The sequence below is a fragment of the Paramisgurnus dabryanus genome, chromosome 6, assembly GCF_030506205.2.
Source record: "Paramisgurnus dabryanus chromosome 6, PD_genome_1.1, whole genome shotgun sequence".
Lineage (NCBI taxonomy): Eukaryota > Metazoa > Chordata > Actinopteri > Cypriniformes > Cobitidae > Paramisgurnus > Paramisgurnus dabryanus.
This window is the reverse complement of record NC_133342.1, coordinates 23655520-23669523: the sequence shown is the minus strand read 5'-3', so window position 1 is coordinate 23669523 and position 14004 is coordinate 23655520. Positions and strand designations below refer to the sequence as shown.

General features: G+C 35.6%; 1 long non-coding RNA gene across 1 annotated transcript; it reads left to right on the top strand.

Annotated features, from left to right (window-relative positions):
- Positions 1-5576: 5576 nt before the first annotated feature.
- On the top strand, positions 5577-12462 carry LOC135766764 (uncharacterized). The gene is made up of 3 exons (XR_010541824.2): positions 5577-6247; positions 8858-8951; positions 11180-12462. It is a non-coding gene; the product is annotated as an uncharacterized lncRNA (long non-coding RNA).
- Positions 12463-14004: the final 1542 nt, after the last annotated feature.

Sequence of the window (14004 nt, the reverse complement as noted above, 5' to 3'; positions counted from 1 at the left end):
AATAACTTGTGCCATCGTTTACTTTGGAGTATGTACCTTTTGCATATCGTTAACATGTACTAATACACAATTTAATTTTTTTAATCTTAATATGTATACAGGTGGTATATACCTTTAAGATACTAATATGAACTCTTTAGATTCGCTGTACTTTCAGAAAGGATACAGCCCCAGTAACTGCCGGGGTATACATACTTGAAAAGTTTCATTTAAATTAATTGTTCCTTGGACAGCTTTTTTATTACATTGATATTAAACAGACAGTGAAGCACTGAAAACTGCTCCATTTCACCCAGCTTATTCTTGTTAGATAGGCCTACAAGAACAGGGTCATCAATAGAATGCAATATTGTCATTTATAGTTTGTTAAAAATAAAACAGAAACACCAAAACCCACACCCAAATATTATGGACAGATTTAGCCTGAAATAACACTGTCATAAAATGATTTTCTTTCAACGATGATAAGAGGACACAAGCACTTGCATAACATGCAAGGTAATGAAATGTAACAAAAACACAGACTTTGCCTAAGTAATGCTCTGTTTCACATACTATTGTTATAAAAATAGTAATTAATATAGCCTACAGTGAATACAAAGTAATCTTTAAGCATGTATTTTGTATTTCTTGTGTATGTTGCCCCCTTCAGGCCCTGTGTGTAATGTTTTCAGGTGACACTCAAAGATTTGGTTTTGAGTTTTGTTTTATTACTGCACTACTTCCTGAACTTCAGCCAGCTCCTTGTTTCCTGTCTGCCATTATTGGACAAACTGATTAATCAAGGTGTGTCTGATTATTGTTGTTGTGACTACTGAGGTCAGGCACACCTGGATTAATCAATTTGTCCAATAATGGCAGACAGGAAACAAGGAGCTGGCTGAAATTCAGGAAGTAGTGCAGCTGGGCATAAAGCCAATTCCTTAGAATGGATAAAGAGGACAATCAATAGGCCCTCACCAAACTCCTGGAACAATCAGAAGCTTACAGAGATCCCTTCATGTTCAGGGATGACCTGGAGTGCAGGAATGCCATCCCAGGTAAAAAAAACAGTAGTATACGTTAGTGTATTAGAAATATGATTGAAGTACATGAAGTATAAAACGCTTCTACTTGTTATGCTTTATTTAAAGAGTATTCTTTAAAGTATACTTTTAGTGTAGGCCTATGCACAAAATGTACTTAAACACAACTATAATTTGCGCTGCAATGCCTTTTTAAGTGCATTAGAATGGTGATACAATGCAATTGTACTGTAAGGGTGCTTAATTGCTCATGAATCTTGAATTTCAGTTGTGTATTTTAGTGCACTTGAGGTTTAAAAAAGTTGTTCCATTTTAGTATACTACAGTATTTACACTTGAAGTGAGGTCAAATAGATGTTAAGTTGAAGTTAATACATAATTAAATACAATAAACTATACTTGGATTTGACGAAAATGGTACAAAATGTAGAAAATATACTTAGTACACTAATTTTAATATAATTATGTTTCACCTGGGATAATAAAATATGAGCCTAAGAGTGAATTCTTCAATTGATAATTTTAAATCTATGCAGGTTTGTCATGACAAAATCAGCCTGAGTTAAATAATTTTTAGTTGTTTCTTTTAAAATTAAAATTTTAAAGGGAACACACAAACTGATCAAAATACCTTAAATACCTTGTAATGCACTGTAAGTTTCTTACAAATGTGTAAATATAAAATGTTTTTATATAAAGTTTTAAGCACTATTATGAACTGAAAAATAACTTGCATAATAAAACAAAACACTATACAAACAATTGTATGACACAAGATCAATGTTATATACAGTACTGCTTATTGTACTGCTTATAGTATTTTATTGGTTACTTTTTGGTAAGTAACATTTATAATGTTTAGTACATTACTTCTATTACAGTAATAAAATTGTAACTAATAAAAATGATCTCTGGGGGCCCCAAAAGTGCATGGGCCCTTAGAATAGTCCTTACTCCACCCCCATAGTGGCGCCCCTGTGTTAAGCAATGTGACTAAAGTTCAACTTGACTTTGCTTCCAAGACTGTGGTATTTGCAACAATGCAGGAATCAGAATGGACCACTAGGGGGCCATCTATGACTGTCAAGATGCATTTCTGCTGCAGCAATTTGTAATGTAGGCATCAAGGATGTATTAAGTCTGTATTTGGGGGAAAGATAAATTATTATGTGTATAACGTTTTAGCATTACACATACAGCATATGATTTAAAGTTAAAAACTGCATAAAAATAAATGTTTAAAGATTATTATAAAGGGCCAGTTCAAACATTCTTCAATACATTTTTGTTTAAGTTTAGAGCAACATAGGTAAATACTTTTTTAGTAAACGGTCCTTTTAATATCACCATTGCTTATCTGTATGCTATTGTAAGCATCAATTCCAGAAAGCAATCAAGACAGGATTTGTTTTCCCTCTCTTTGTGCCAAGATTTGATACAGTAGTGAAATGAATACTTTTTAGGTCAATTATAGTCCTGCGTGACTGACCATCCTTTCCCGGTGCTGTAACCACAAACCTACTTGTATACTGTATCCCTGATACGATATCTGTGATGCCTATAAATATTTCAGACATCATTTTGTGAAATATTTTTGATATCTTACCATGGGCGTCGGAACCATTATACGTGGGTGGGACAGGACCCACCCACTTTTTAAGACCAATGATAATGGACCCACCCACTTTTTCTGTACTTTAGCGCATTTGTCTGTTCACTTATCAATGCGCTGTTAGTCAAAATCCATTCCACTAAAGCAGGAATCCCCAACCTTTGCTTTTTACACCGCGGACCGTTTCAGCTTTTTAAAAAAAGGGAGGTGCTGCTGAGTTGCTGTTCAAACAAAGTGCTGAAAAACCTCCTTTGCGAAATGAATAACGGTAACGCTTTAGATTACAGCCCGGAAAGTACTGCGTAAGTACAGCGAATTTACAGCGTATGTTTCTGTAATTATAGTGTACTTATGAAGTAGGTATGTGTAATTATAAGGGAACAATTTATAATATTGGTGGAATAAAGGGGTAACAACCAGGATATATGCAGTAAAGTACTGCGTAAGTGCAGTGAATTTACAGCGTAAGTTTCTGTAATTATAGTATACTTATGAAGTACGTACGTGTATTTATAAGGGAACAATTTATAATATTTGGGGAATAAAGGGGTAACAACCAGGATATATGCAGTAAAGTACTGCGTAAGTGCAGTGAATTTACAGCGTAAGTTTCTGTAATTATAGTATACTTATGAAGTACTTACGTGTATTTATAAGGGAACAATTTATAATATTTGGGGAATAAAGGGGTAACAACAAGGATATATGCAGTAAAGTACTGCGTAAGTGCAGTGAATTTACAGTGCAAGTTTCTGTAATTATAGTATACTTATGAAGTACGTACGTGTATTTATAAGGGAACAATTTATAATATTTGGGGAATAAAGGGGTAGCAACCAGGATATATGCAGTAAAGTACTGCGTAAGTTCAGCGTATTTACAGCATACATTTCTGTAATTATAGTATATTTCCCAGCGGGCACCTTGATGTCAATTTGACATCAAATATTAGGCAAGATTTGATCAAGATGCTGCAAAGCATCATTTCAAAGTTAGAATATACATTAAGTCTTCTGGTGGTTAATTTGTGAAAATATGAGTTTTATTCCATACTGAAATTGATTATGTAAGTATACGGGCCAACATGTTTGACATTGAGTTGACGTCAAATCAACGTCATGTTAGGCGTTCAGTTGATGTCAAATTGACATCAAATTGATATCAATGTAAATTTAAAATAATAAAATAATTAACTGGGGCCTCAAAATGCATCCATTTGGCACATATGTTTTGAATCATATGTTGTTGGAATTCTGCATAAAAGTGGACTTCTGCAACTTCTGTGGGTAAAACAAATAAACAAACAAAAAAAAAACTATTTATGTGAATTACTGATAATGAAATAATTAAGCGAACAGTAATTATTATATTTGACAAAAAAGGGCAGCATTTTTGCTGTAACCCCACATGAAGTACTTTTCATTTTTTATTTTTAGTGATATTATATACTTTAAAATTAAAATACATTTGCTGTAATTGATAATGAAATTGTAATACCCTATAATGTAAGCATATAAAGTATTACAACTACATGGTAATTTATGGAAAATTAACATTAGTTAGAGTTTTCATAGTGAAAATGCTACATATTTTTAAATTATTTACATTTTATTGTCTTTAACTGATAGATGCAATGCTAGGGTTCTTAAAAAAAATCATATTTGTTAAAAAAAAAAAAAATTTAATTATGAAAAATGTAGGACCTACAATGCCTATTTATATTCTCTATTCCTAATTCCACCTGTAGATGGCGCCATAGCTTTTGGACATTCTTGGGTTTCTCTGCAGCTAAATAATGGACTACAACAATTAATTTATTTATTTTTGTGTGTAAATTGATGCAAACCTAGGATGACAATGTTATACATGTATACACGGAAAAACATAAAATAAAAAATATTTGGAAGATTTATGACGTTGATGACCGTTGAAACGCACGTCATCACGTCAGGCCAGCTGTGAGGGGAAGTCGAAGCAGCTCAAGAAAGTTGGCGCTTTTATCAGGGCTGCGTTCAGCCCCGACAAAACGTTGCACAACGTTTATTAAACAGAAACGGTGATGCATTGAACACCCTGTTGTGATGACGCAAGAGATGCAACTACGGTAGCTGAGAGGCCATTCTTTGTGTTCTTTTTTAAATGTTTCTAAAGCCTGATGAAATCGTTATAAATGTGTGTTTAATACTGTAAAATACCCTCGATGTTACAGTCACTGACCTTGCTGTCCAAAATGAAAGACAACATTCCAACTTGAACCCATTGAGAGAGCTGTCTCTTTACTATCGCGTGGTTTTATACATCTTGCCGCTGATTGGGCTGACATTTCTGACACACCCACCAAACAAGAGAAAACGCTTCTAAAACCTGTTGCATTCCGTTGCACACCGTTTCCAGGAAACATGTCGTTCAACCCGGAAACCGTAGCAAAACGTTGCGCACCGGTGTGAGATTGAACATGCCCCAGGTGAGTAATAAACATCTCATGAAATAAAACATAATTTGGTGACTTTAAAAACTTAGAAGATTGTGTTTTGATTAAATATTTGACGTTGCAATGATTAATTTGTTCTTTTTGTGAATTGAAATTACCCTTAGTTAATGTAACATTACTGTGAAGGATTCTGAGGTAATTTAACAGAGTTAGATCCATTAAGCAGATAACTTGTTTTTTAAAATGTCTACGATTTTGAAATGTCGCGAGTAATGTTAGTTTTACAGTTTTTGTTCGTACTAATAAAAGTTATTCAAAAAATTGTCCACTAAAGTTGGATGCGAAATTAATATGACGTATCGTAGGCAACATCATTGTAATGTCTTTATCAGTGCAGTTGGATCATTGAATCGGTAAGTTAGGCTATATTGTAACTGTACACAGCGAGTTCCCCAGTACAACGTTCTCGCACACGAATGACTCATTTGAACCGCTTCATTTAAGCTATTGAACTTTTCAGTCATATGTCGTGTTGGTAGTAAAAAATCTTGTGAAGGTGGTGAAAAAGGTAGTAAATTCATCTCTATGATTCCTGAATATACCCTGATTGAATCATTTAAAATAAACCACAGAGATTGCAAGATGTGAATGAGCTTTGATCATTTAGTAAAACTGGTTAATTCAGTTGGCCATTGTGGGCTAAAAAGTTAGTTAAAGGTGATAAAAAGCTTTATTTTATTAAAAACATCCCTGTTTGGTAAAATAATTAATGTTTTATATAAATTTTTACTTAATAATTGTCATTTTAATCAACTTTTATTAGAAATAATACGTTGAAGTCACTTTGGGTAAGCCACTTAAAGGTACGGTAGGCCTACGTGTGTGTACAAGTTAAGATCAGGATGACACCACCTCCGCCTCCTTTTGTGCCAGGAAAAACCCTGAAAATAAACCTTATGAATGTAAAATGACAGTTTTAGGAGATGTAAGCTGCTGCTCATTCCACCTGATATTTAACACCCTGTCTCTCTTGTCTTTGTCAGATCGTTTGTTTGGAGTCTCTGTTTGTTCCAGCCATTGTGTTCCTTCATGCTCCTCCAGAGACTACTATCCTGATTGTCCGTGCCAGGGTTGTGACTCTTGCATCTTTCACCATGTGACGTTGTCCGGGGCCCAGGGGTGAGTGGGTGCTCTGAATCTCTCCCTGTGATTTGCTTATCCAGGGTTTTTTCCTCTCCTTGTATGTTAGCCTATATGTGCTGTTTGGTGTAACAATGGAACGTGTTCCACATAGGGCTGTCGCGGTAACCGCAATCCTGTATTTCCGCACTGCTGAGAAGCTTAACCACATGAATGACACGTAACCGCAACAACCGCGCTTTTCACATTAAATTCATATATAGCTATGCCCTTCTTGTTTTTCACATCATACATGTATAATAAAGGCCAAATAGATTGTCAAGAGTTAAGAGAGTAACTTGTTTTTCGTAAATTTCAATTCAAAATGTAATACTATACTATTCATATTTCGTTAAATCATACAGTGAATGTGTGAAAGAAGTGAAACTAAGATGACAGAATAGCTGCGTCGTCTGCATCTAGATGCAGTTTTAAAGATTAAAATTACTTTAATTTAACTGATCAACACAAATACAAAGCACTAGTGCTGCAACGACGCGTCGACGTCATCGATTACGTCGACTATGAAAATACGTCGACATGCGTAAAATGCGTCGACGCGTCGCTGTTTACATTAATTTCGCCTAATTGCGGCTTCTGCTCCTGGCAGTGTTATACATACATTGATTTGTTTGTGTGCGCCACAAAATCAACAATGGCCGCAACATTTACATTTTTATTTTCATTTAAAACGGCTTCATTTGTTGTTGTGAGCGCTCGGTGGTGCCTCTCTTGTGCACGCGCGCTCTCTCTCTTTCTCTGCGTGAAGCCCCTAGACAGCGCCTCTCATACATGACACTGAATGAAAGAATTAAAAGTTGGCTGTGTTTTCCATGCGGATTCCATGCGGATTCCTCTGTGTACTTGCATTTTCACGTAAACGTCAGATGTTACTGGCAGAGAAGACGACTGATTTGAGTTTATCATGAGGTTAGCAGTGTTTTCCCACATACACTGCGCGAGCTCTCTCTCTCTCTCCTATGCCCGCGCATGCCTTCTGTAGTAACTCTGTGTAATGGCATTTTTTTAATTTGCGCCGAATTGTCTGCGATGTCGCGTTTATAAATCAAGATTTTAGTAACTTAGTAGTTAAAGTAACAGCTGGTTGGATTAAACACAAGGTTATTGGTCATGTTAAGTCACTATTTTAATAGTCTTTGGGCTGGTTTCCTGGACAGAGATTAGTTTATGCCAGGACTAGACCTTAGTTTAATTAAGAAATATAATTAGTTTAAACAAACATGCCTTACTAAAAACAGTACTTGTGTGCTTTTTTAGGCCAAACTAAGGGAACTGATGTATTTTAAGATATGTCAGTGCAAGATGTTTTCAGTTTGGACAGCTCTTATATTTATTTTAGTCTAGGACTAGTCTAATCCCTGTCTGGGAAACTGCCCCTATATGTCTGACAACAGAACAGATAATATGTGAAAATAGCATTCAGTTGTGTTAAAATACAATAAAACAAACAATGACTGTCAGATCAGACAGAGTAGAAAAACAGATTATCCAACAGATTAAATAGCTAATAAAAAAAGAACACTGTATTAATAATAAAAAATAGTCGTTAGAGTAGTCGACTAATCGGAAAAATAATCGCTAGATTAGTCGACAGAAGAAATAGTCGTTAGTTGCAGCTCTACAAAGCACCATAATATAACTGATTGCTTACCAGCATTAAAACCACTTAAAATAAAAACATTTAGTTTTTTTCTTTGTGTATCTACAGCGTCCGCTCCGTGGATGAGGAAACTGCAGCCATTAACGCCGGTTGCTTTATTATTAACTGACTGAACACTTGACTCTTACCTGGACATTTAGATATTAAAGTTTTTTGTCACCAGTCTCTGCGTGAAACATTAGAAACATTGATGATCATCTGCCGACCCGATTGTTTCTGCACGTCCTCTACTGTATTTTACAGAGAGTTCGCTTAATTAACGGCTTTTTGTTCAGTCCGCGTGAGCTAAACATTTTTGTTCTGTAATTTGTTCTCGCATAGGCTATATTTCTACATATTTTCGACCAAGTTACACTCGGGATATAATTTAAGTTGTTATAGATAGCATTTAAGCTTGATCTGAAATTATGACAAATCAGTCTAAAAAATGATCTATCCAGATTAATTTAGCCAAAACAATGATTTATTCGTTTTCATACTTAATAGATACACGTTAATTTATCTACTAATATACTATTGAATTTGCCATAAATAAATATTCATTGCCTTCTATATTGCATTCGTTTTGTACATTTACAGGGGCATAAATACGGTCTAATTTACATGTATTTTTAAGACACTGCTTTGTTTTGTATTTGCCGATGCTATGTAAATTTGCACTTAAAAAAACTTCTTGTTAAGAAATTGTTCTTCAATTTATTTTAGTTTTTTCAAAAAATATATTTATATAATAGTATAGCTTGTTAATCTTTTTCTCATAAGGGAAAGACATTTAAAACAGCATAGCGCGCTAGTGAGCCACGCAAAATCACTGCAAGGGAAATTCCTTCACCACGACAGCCCTAGTTCCACATCTTTCCCCTCACCAAACACATAAATACGATTACTGTTATCATGTATATAATTGGTTGTCTTTTTTCTTTTATCAGAGTTCTTACAAACAGATTGATGGCAACAATGAACATGGATGGTTCAGGGGTGAAGAAGGCCTTTAAAAAACACGGCTATGTTGTGTTATAATAGGTACTACATTACTTCTTTTGTATGATTAGATGATGTACTGTTGTGTGTCTATTCAGTGTTACCCATTGTGCGGCAAACTTTTATCCATCACAGATGCACAGTGGCTATACTGTAGGGGTGTAATAATTAATTGTACATTTATTATGCCCAGTTTCTCAATAAGTTATGGTCAAATGCTGCCACATCCAAAAGCAAGAGGGCGCTCTCATGCATAAACTCAAAATATGTTATATATGTTATTTATCTACAAATGTTCAGACAATATTAAAAGCACAGGTTTTAAAAGTGTGAAATCTGTTATGCCTATGCCACCTTTAGTTAAAGGTCACGTTCTTCTATATCCCTTTTTTTAAACCCTAGTTAGTGTGTAATGTTGCTATAATAGCATTAATAATACTTGTAAAATGATGAAGCTCAAAGTTCACTCCCAGGTGATATATTTTCTTTAACAGAATTCCTCTTTCAAAGCCTACAGCGAACGGCCATTTTGGACTTTAGCCCTCTACTTCCTGCTTTAATGACCTCAGTAGAATTTTTTTTTTACTAAACTCCGCCCACAGGAATACGTCAGTCGTCTGCTTAGCTAACGGCAAGCTAAGCTGCTATCGAATCACAACACACTAAACAAACTACACAATCAGATAGGGCTTGGGCGATAAATCGATTTTATCGATTAACTCGAATGTGTAGTTTAACATCGATTTGTTTGAATTAAATCGGTTTCCTCTTTAACATCCGCTAACACTCCCCTCTGTGCTCCCGTAGTTCCGAGTGGGCTCAGCCCTCCCCCGCACGTTTGCCATAGAGATACCAGGGCTCGCAAAATTTTTTAATCCCTGATAGCCCTTCGGGCAGGCACTCTTTCATTTTTGGTAGCCCTAAATGAATTCAAGCAGCCCGAATAAAAAATACACTGTTTAATGTAGAATATTGATAAATCCTGGATTTCCATGTAAGCCAACTATTTCTGCCCATCCCCAGCTAACAATTTGGTACCCAAAACGTTCCCCTAACATTAGTTTTTGGTTTCTAGAATGTTATTTTCCAAGGTTTTTGTTTAATAGCAAGGAATGTTTTCTTCTATCAAATATATAAACAACCAGTGACTTTAACACAATATAGAAGACTTAAAACAGATATTTATTAAAAAGGAATAAACATTTAATTCCCTTTAGGTTAACAGATCTTACCATAGCCGTTTATTTTCGCTAGAATAAATGTTAGACTCTGAGGTAAAACGAAATGACAAACACACATTCTATTCGCTTTAGGTAAACGTAATATCTTACCACTGCTGTTTAGTCACCTTTCAAAAGCTTCTAACTTCATATTCTCTTAATAGCGTAGACGTGTCAAATCGATCGGAAATCACTCAAATATATTTTCCTTCTCATATATTTAAGTTACTACCTGAAGAAAGAAAAAAGAAACGCTAAAACAAGGTTATTCTATGAGGTAATTTTTTTTTAAATGACTTGAGTTCGCGCTGAGCACAAGAGCAGGCAGGTGCTTGTGAAGAGCGAAGCCGGGAGAAGCGCGTGCAGAGGGTCGCGTGCAGAGGGTGAGCATGTCACGCTTTCTGTTTGTGTCACTGTCACGTATTGGTTACTCAACTTTTTTGTCCTAATTTCTAACCATTGTCGCTTCGGTTTAGGGTTAGATTTACATAAAATTACATCCTTACCTTAACAAACTCTAACCCCAACAGGGGAAATCTGGTTAAAGTTTAGAAAATATAAAAGAATAAGCCTTGTATCTTTTTTTTATAAACCAATAATTAAAGTGACAAATACTTAAAGTGACATATAACACAAGCACCAAATCTAACCCTAAACCGAAGCGACAATGGTTTGAAAATAGGACAAAAAAGTTGAGTAACCAATACGTGACAGTGACACAAACAGAAAAGCGTGACATGCTCACGCTCAAACACGGCAAAGCATGACATTTTCACGCTGGTCCATGCGTGAAATAGTCACGTAATTTCGTGATATAGGGTTGGTGTGTCTGTCTGTCTGTCTTGCACTCTTGATGCTTTAGAGTTTCACCCATTCATTCATGCTGTGCACTTTTTTATATCGTGGCTGATTTGTGAATTGTACACACACAAAAACATTTTTTTTCCATATTTCCCCATTCATTTCCTATTATTGTACTAGTGTAACAAGTTTTTTCTTTTTTGACATTCTGCTAAATATATAAATATTTCTCTACTTGTGTGATTACAGGTGGCAATTGCATCAGAGGGAGAAGACTTCACAGTGCCTCCCTATACATGGATGTCAGCTGACGTCAATCACTTGTCTTCCGCCATTTTGAGGACCTGAAGTGGTCGCAAAAGAACTAGAAGCTATGCCTTCAATATGCTGTGAGCATCAAAATCGCTATTTTAACAACATGGCTCAACACAACATGATATTTTGCTCGAAGTATCGCCTATGTCTCTACACGTGAACTTGAGCATTGAGAACATTGTTTGTGAACACAGAGTTAACTAAAAAGAAGGTTTTGAACAACTGACTTTGGATGATTTGGCGTCCGCTCACCGCTTTCTTCCCAGTCAAGATGTATCGATCTCCAATTGCGACGTAAGGAGGGAGGAGAGTAAAGATGATATCTCCTAAAGCATAGTTCCTTAAAAATGCACGCATAAGTCGTTGTTTTGTTGCAAGTGAAAAACAATATTGACCTTCTAGTTGAAAAAGGAGCCTTATGTGAGATTCATTCATTCGCATTCGGAAATCGATTATTTACGTCTGGCAGAGATGACGAGCGGACACCATAACAGCCAAAGTCAGTTGTACAAAACCTTTCTTTTTAGTAAACTCTGTGTACAAAAACAATGTTCTCAATGCCCGCGTTAATGTGTAGAGATCCAGGTGATACTTCAAGCAAAGTTTCATGTTGTGTCGCGCCTTCTTATGTTGTAAAATAGTGGTAGTTCGGTAGCAGCGGACAGCGGCTGGAAGAACGCATCAGGGATCGAGAAGGCATAACACCCTAACCAAGATATATTTTTTTAAGTAGCGTTTATTTTCATGACAGTCGAGATGCGACATGTTGTCTTTCGTAGCCCTTTACTGTATCCGTAAGAATCATAGACAGTAAAAGATAAGAAATCCGTAAATCGTAGCAAGGTAGCCAATGCTTGTCAATAGCCTACTGGTACTTGGTAGGTCCTCAAGATGGCGGCATAACGTAAAAAGTCACATGACTGAAATCTATCTATACTGCAGGGACAACCTTGCAGTCATATGCAAAGGATTTGCTGAAATTTCTTTCATCCTGCCCCCAGCTGAAATCGAAAATTGAAAAAATGAAGGCAGCAAACAAGCTGTTGCCTATAAAAACAAATTTAGGGGTTAATTATTTTTAAATAATTAAATTGATGTTCTCTTGTTAAATTGTTCATTCATCGTTAGTTGTTTTTACAGTTTCTTGTTATTCTTTTAAAATTGTTAGTATTTAATATGTTATAGTTTGGATAAATATTTTTGTTTTAAATAAACTTGTTTTGGGTTAAATTAAGGTGTTTCTACTATGCTTTTAAATTTGTAATTTAGTACTTTGTTGATAACTTTGGCTAAAATTAGGTTTATCTACACCAGTACTCTAGTATTGAATTTACCCTATAACTACACAGAACAAGGGGGTAACAAGTGCCACTTTAATTTACAGCCCGCAGATGCCGTACTTTGTAACTACGTGAAACAAAGGTGTAACAAGTGCCACTTTAATTTACAGCCCGCAGTTGTCATACTTACTCTGTAACTACCTGAAACAAAGGTGTAACAAGTGGCACTTTAATTTACAGCCCGCAGTTGTCGTACTTACTCTGTAACTACCTGAAACAAAGGTGTAACAAGTGGCACTTTAATTTACAGCCTGCAGATGTCATACTTACTCTGTAACTACGTGAAACAAAGGCGTAACAAGTGCCACTTTAATTTACAGCCCGCAGTTGTCGTACTTACTCTGTAACTACCTGAAACAAAGGTGTAACAAGTGCCACTTTAATTTACAGCCAGCAGATGACGTATTTACTCTGTAACTACCTGAAACAAAGGCGTAACAAGTGCCACTTTAATTTACAGCCCGCAGTTGTCGTACTTATTCTGTAACTACCTGAAACAAAGGTGTAACAAGTGCCACTTTAATTTACAGCCCGCAGATGCTGTACTTACTCTGTAACTACAGGAAACAAAGGTGTAACAAGTGCCACTTTAATTTACAGCCCGCAGATGCTGTACTTACTCTGTAACTACGTGAAACAAAGGGGTAACAAGTGCCACTTTAATTTACAGCCCGCAGATGCCGTATTTACTATGTAACTACATGAAACAAGGGGGTAACAAGTTTGACTTAGAGTGTAACAACACAAAATATTGTATATTTACACAGTAACTACAGAAAATAGTTCTAGTTTTGCTTGCTTTGCTTTCACTATAGTTGCCTTGCCTATTTTTAATTTTGCTTGATGACCCAAAAAATTCCTGTACTCTTTTTCTTAAGGTAAGTAACCTTTGTAATATTAAAAATATAGGAATTTATAACTTCGTCACAATCCCCATTTCCATACTCTACCATCTGCATTCCTGTGCTTACTGATAGTGATCACAGATTATTGTCACAGCTGTTTATTCAATACAGTGGGGGTTAAAGGTGTGGTCTTCTGATTGGTCAGTTTAAATGTATCATGTTAGGTTTAGTCACATGGTCAAGGGATAGAGAATAAAGATCTTGGTTTTCATGAGCTCTGGGCTTTTGCCTTTTGGCATTTGCCTTTTGGTTGCTGCCATCTGCTTTTCTTCTTTACCTGAGTTCTTGGGTTTAGGCCATTAAGATTCCAGTTCTAAATGGTGATTCTCTTTCATCTAAACTTTCTTTCTTTCTCTGTTCTCTATCTTATCAGGTAATATCTCACATACATTGGAAACAGTTGATTGTTTGTATTAAGTACCCTTTCATGCATTTATAGTGTAATCATTTCAATTGTTACTTTAAGTCAGTACTGTTACTAAACCTTTTCATTTACAAATCTGTTGTTTAGTTT